Genomic DNA, 6,343 nt, shown 5'->3' with positions numbered 1-6,343 from the left:
CTAATTCAAATGTTAAAAGATAGCAAACCTGTTGGTCTTAGGTGGAATGATGATTTTGAGAGTATATATGAAGTAATTTTTGTCAGGGCAAAGGAAAGTTCATGCTACCATCCTGGTTAGGCCACATGGTTATTGCTGAAGGTTTCTGATGATCACAAATGCCTATGTAGGATTAATCCAAGCCAACTAATACCTTAGTTTCTCAAAGGGTTTTTCACCGCTGGATATTTATTATATTCAAAGATTAAATGGTAACTGAAACCAACCTTGGGTCTGATGCAGCTGTCCCAGAGTTATATTTCAGTGTTTGTGTGGGCTACATTCATAATACACTTTGTAAGAGCTTAATATAAATTCTTGGAACTCAGATAATACCTCTATGTCTATTAAAAGAAGTTAGAACTTTGGGATTTAAGGTGATGTTGCTTGGCAATAATAAAACAAAATAAAGCAAGGCACCTAGACATAAAGCAATTATTTCTTCTACAAAACAGACGGTCACAATTTAAGGAAAAAAAGCTTTCATTTTTAAAAGACTAGAAAGAAGCAAGTTACCACATTGCAGAATACATTTTTTCATGAATAAAAGCAAAATTTTACTTCTAATAATTCAGTAAAATAGAAAATAATAAATATAATTTGTGTTAATCATGCTATACAATATATAATTGTGTTTATATATTAATATAATTATATGGAGAATATACCATAATGCTTTTCACATGATTTTAAAGAATATCTTGAATGAGGGTGGTCATTTTTATACATGAAAACAGTTAGGGCCTTCCCTAGTGATGCAGTGGTTGAGAATCCGCCTGCCGGTGCAGGGGACATGGGTTCGAGCCCTGATCTGGGAAGACCCACATGCTGCAGAGCAACTCAGCCCGTGCGCCACAACTGAGCCTGCGCTCTAGAGCCCGTGAGCCACAACTACTGAGCCCTCGCACCACAACTACTGAAGCCCATGCGCCTAGAGCCTGTGCTCCACAACAAGAGAAGCCACCGCAATGAGAAGCCCACACACCACAACTAAGAGTAGCCCCAGTTCGCCACAACTAGAAAAAGTCCATGTGCAGCAACTGAGACCCAACGCAGCCAAAAAAAAAAAAAAAAAAAAGAAAGAAAACTGTTATTCTCCACCAAGAAAAGAAAGAAGATTCAGGAGAACTGAGTGACTCTGGGAATATTGGAATAACATTATATATCAGGAGTTGGCACACTTTTGCTGTAAAGGGCAGGTAGTAAATATTTTAGGCTTTGGGGGCCATGCCATTTCTACTACAACTACTCCAGTCTACCTCTGTGGGTGAAAAGCAGCCACAGACAATATGTAATGAAGAGGCGTGGCTGTGGTCCAATAAAACTTTATTTACAAAAACAGGCAGCAGGTCATAGTTTGCCAACCCCATCTATACATCATTAGGGAGACCATCGTGATCAACTAATAAATAGTGAAAATCATATAGAATGCAGTGCTTTGTAACCTTTCAAATAATTCTACATACATTTTTTTCATTTGGATCACTCCAGATTTCAACTCTTTTCCTACCCCTGAGGGGGAAAGCTCTAGTGAACATTGTATGAAAGCCTCTATCAGCTATGAGTTCCTTGAAGACATGTTTCATGTCTTATTCTCCAGCGCCTGGCAGTGTATACTGAATTGACTTAGTGCATTTCCTGTGACCTCAATGTACATACTCTGTTTCCCTGCCTACTTCACTTTCCCTGTCTCAATGCGTTTCACCTTTCCAACAGCTGTTCCCTTGACCCTTGTACACATTTGTAATCTTCCATATTTAAGCTGAGTATTTATACATGTTCCTAAGGACATTTCAGTTGACCCAAAGCATTAGGGTGGAGTCAAAGGCTTTTCCTCCTCGTATCTAACCCACCTGTGTGGATGAACCTAATTGAGCATCCACCACTACACACATAAAAAGGAAACAAGGACCATTCATTTGGGCACAGTGGACAGAGAAGGAAAAGATAGAATCCCTTATTCTGCTATTCCCTTGACCTTGAAAGCAAGGCAGGATGCTTCCTTAGGCTGGCCATGCCCTTGAGATGCAAGAGGCTGGACAGGATAAGATGTTAGTGATCATTTTTGGACCAGGTTGTGACTGCTGCTGGCCCCCACTTTGAGTCATTTATTCCTAAGCAGGACATATTTGAGCTCGCTAAATTGGATCTCAAAAGCATCATCTAAAAGAGAAGATATGTTCTGCAGCAGTTTCTCTAGGTACCTCCCTAGGCCTTTCTATTTTTTGCCTTCATAGTAAATTGAAAAACATGGCCACAATATTTTACAGCTTCTTCCAACAAGAGGTAGTCTTAGGGCTAAGAATTTTCCTCTGACTGTGCACTATTTTCACTGTGGTTAATTTATAAAGGGGTTATAATTGTAATTTTGATTTTTTTCTTTGGCTCTCGAGTTATTCAGAAGAGTATTTTATTTTTATTTTTATTTTTTTGGCTGTGTCACACGGCTTGCAGGATCTTATTTCCCCAGCCAGGGATTGAACCCAGGCCCGTAAGCAGTGAAAGCATGGAGTCCTAACCACTGGACTACCAAGGAATACCCTAGAAGAGTATTTTAGTATTTATTTTCCTAACATTTGTATTTCTTTCTTTGTGTTGTTAATTTCTAGTTTTTTAGCATTCAGGTCAGAGATTGTGGAATATGCAGTTTCTAAATTTGGAGACTTAAGGTTTTGTCTCATAGTGCCTTGAGCCCTTCTGTAAATATTTTGTGGCAGTAAGAAATGAATGTTGAATTAAAAATTTATGTGTGTATGTGTGTACATATATGTATATACATGTAACATATTATACATATACATCATGTATTATACATATATAATCTTGTATGTGTGTACATCTATTCAATTGAGTTTAAAAACTGTAAAATTACAATATTTTATATCCATATTTAACTAGATGGTTTTCTAAATTCTGAAGAGGTGTTTTGTCAAAACTTTTTTTTGTATTTATAATAGTCTCTGCTCTCTATATTTTGATGAAAAGTTGTCAGTACTTAGAGATTCATGGCTGATATATTTGGTGGCTTGTATTTGTATTAAAAAATACTCCTAATTTATTAGAAATATTAAAAAAATTTGTATATATACTAAATGAATGAAAGAGGAAATAAAAACTGAAATTACATACTATTAAGAAATTATTAACAATAAAAATAACATATATTCAGATGAAAACTGATCCTGGCCTCACTTGAAGTTTATGACCTACTACATTTCCAGAGCAATTCCCTCTCCCTCTCTGAGAGGGCTAGTTTAAACCTTCTCAAAACTCCAAAACTTCTTCTTCACATCTTACTCTCAGCTGCCAAACATGCTTCTTTTTTTTTAAAAAAAAGATTTATTATTTATTTATTTGTGGCTGCGTCGGGTCTTAGTTGCAGCACGTGGGATCTTCGTTGCGGCATGTGGGATCTTTCATTGCAGCACAAGGCCTTCTCTCTAGTTGTGGCGCATGGGTTTTCTCTTCTCTAGTTGTGGCGTGAGGGCTCTGTAGTTTGCGGCACATGGGCTCTCTCGTTGAGGTGTGCCGGCTCAGTAGTTGTGGCATGCGGGCTTAGTTGCCCTGTGGCATATGGGATCTTAGTTTCCTGACCAGGGATCGAACCCACGTCCCCTGCATTGGAAGGTGGATTCTTTACCACTGGACCACCAGGGAAGTCCCCAACCATGCTCCTTATTTCACTGAAAAATTATTCTCGATCAGAAGAGCACGTCCTCGCCCTCTCCCTGGCAAGTGGACCAACCTCCTCACCTCTGCATCCACAGGCCTTCTCCCTCTCCTGTCACACCCATCAGCTGCCCTTGCTTCTACGCTGTCTCCGTAAATCGGATCCTCACCACTTGCGGCTGCTCTGGGCTTCGTGCCCCTGTGACAAGTGTCCCTTCTCTTTCTGTTACCAAGTCCAAGCTCGCTCTGCTCACCACACGACAGGCCAATAAATCGGGAGACGAGGTGTTGAGGCAAGGAATATGACTTTATTCGGAAAGCTGGCAGACTGAGAAGATGGCAGACTAGTGTCCCCGGAAAAACCATCTTATTGGGGTCTGGACGCCAGTTTCTTTTATAGAACAGAGAAGGGGAGGAGGTGAGGAAGTAAAGTAAAAAGGCCGTTTATCTTGCAAAATAGGAGGGGATGTGTTAATTTCTTTTTTTCTGCAGCCATTCACAGGTAGGCAGGGTCAGACTGTCTCCCGGTGAGCGGAACAAAGGCACTTTACTTTAACATTCAGGCAGAGGGGCAGGGTTCCCTGAGGCAGTCCATTATGTATGATTATAAAAACAAAAGAAATGAAAAGCAAAGGTTAAAGTCAAAGAAAGAGATCCAGCCTGGAGTCCCATTTAGCTGTTCCCTGTTACCTTTCCTGCCTCATCAATGTTTCCCCCTCTGTGGGATCATTCCAGCCTCAGGCCTGATATATATTATCTTTCTTCTTAAAAATAATACTCCTTCCTGTGACCACTTCCAGCCACTGTCCTCATTTTTCTGCCACCTGAAAAGTTAGCTACCCTTTCCATCTTGCCTTCCTCATGCCCCATGTTGTCTTTGAGCCCAGTTCAAGCAAGTGTTTGCTGCCAACTGCTCTGCTCTCAAGGTCACCACATGCCAAAACCAACGATTAACTCTGTTGTTTTCTCAGCGGTATTTGACCTCCTGCCTTCTGGAAACACTTCTTTCACTTGGGTTCTTTTTTTTTTTGTAATTAATTAAATTTTTGGCTGCGTTGGGTCTTCATTGCTGTGTGCGGGTTTCCTCTAGTTGCAGTGAGCGTGGGCTACTCTTCGTTGTGGTGTGCGGGCTTCTCATTGCGGTGGCTCTTGTTGTGGAGCACGGGCTCTAGGCGCGCGGGCTTCAGTAGTTGTGGCTCATGGGCTCAGTAGTCGTGGCTCGTGGGCTCTAGAGCGCAGGCTCAGTAGTTGTGGCGCACGGCTTAGTTGCTCCGTGGCATGTGGGATCTTCCTGGACCAGGGCTTGAACCCGTGTCCCCTGCATTGGCAGGCGGATTCTTAACCACTGCACCACCAGGTAAGTCCTCACTTGGGTTCTTGTATGCATTTATCACTCTCTTTTTTAAAAAGTTGTGGTAAAACACACATAGCAAAATTTACCATCTTAACCATTTACAAACGTACAGTTCAACGCCATTAAGTACATTCACATTGTTGTGCTACCATCACCACCATCTGTCCACAGAACTCTTTTCATCTTGCAAAAGGGAAACTCTGTACCCATGAAACACTGACCGCCCCCCCACCCCCCAGTCCTGAGTTTCTCCTTGACTTCTAAATGTTGTTGTGCTCCAGGGCTCAGCCCTTTGACCCCATCTCTGCTCTAGTTACACTCCTTCTCTAGGAGACCTCATCTAAATCCTGGCGTTAAATACCATTTCCACAATGGTGACCCCCAAATTGGGATCACAGCTGGACTTCTTCCTTGAATTCTGAATTCATCTGCACATCCAACTTCTTCAACTTCTTTGGTATCTCCATTTAGAGATCTAATAGGCGTCACAAAGTTAAGATTATCCAAATCAAACTTTGTTTCCTACCCCCAAACCTGCTTCTCGCACAGGGTCCCCACCCCAGCATTCCCTACCTCATCATTCACTGACTGCTTAGCCCTAAAGCTGGGGGTTGTTCCCAGAATATAAGATCCAAGACGGCAGAGATTCCTGTGTTTTGTCTGCTCAGGTACCTCCAGCACCTAGAACTATTCCTGGCACACGGAATGTTCTCTAAGGCTCTACCTGATCTAACTGTGGCTATGTCTTTCCTTCCACCTTCCGACTCGCTGCTCTAAAGCCATTTGGTTCAGCGCGCATGCATGCACCCACCTTAGAAATGTTACAATTATTACTCTTCCACTGGGTTCTGAGGTGATTTTAAGAATGTGAATTTAAGAGGAATTTCCTAAGGGGATTCAGGAACATCCAAATTAATCTTTTACTAGTCATTCTCTCCTCAACCCCACCGTGTATGTGGTCCTTGAGGGAAATAGATGCATACAGGTGGCAAACCAGGCTCAATAACTTCCCGGGGCTGTGGCTCCCAACCACACTGCCAATTCACAGACATGATGGAAAATTCCTTTTCCTCTGCCAGGTTCCCCTGTTTGAAAAACCAATCTTCTCCTTTTCAAAGCCCAAACTTAAGTTTAGTCTTGGCCCTGCTGAGTGAGGAAGGCCTCACCTTCCCACCTGTGCAGGAGGAAATGGGGTGAGAGAAACTCAGCAAATGAGCATGTTTGTCTCAGGGATGAGAGCTGCCGCCCCATACTTTTCAATGCAGGGACCAGGGGCCCTGG

Source organism: Leucopleurus acutus (assembly GCF_964270905.1).
Source record: "Leucopleurus acutus genome assembly, chromosome: X".
Lineage (NCBI taxonomy): Eukaryota > Metazoa > Chordata > Mammalia > Artiodactyla > Delphinidae > Leucopleurus > Leucopleurus acutus.
This window is presented reverse-complemented; position numbering follows the sequence as displayed.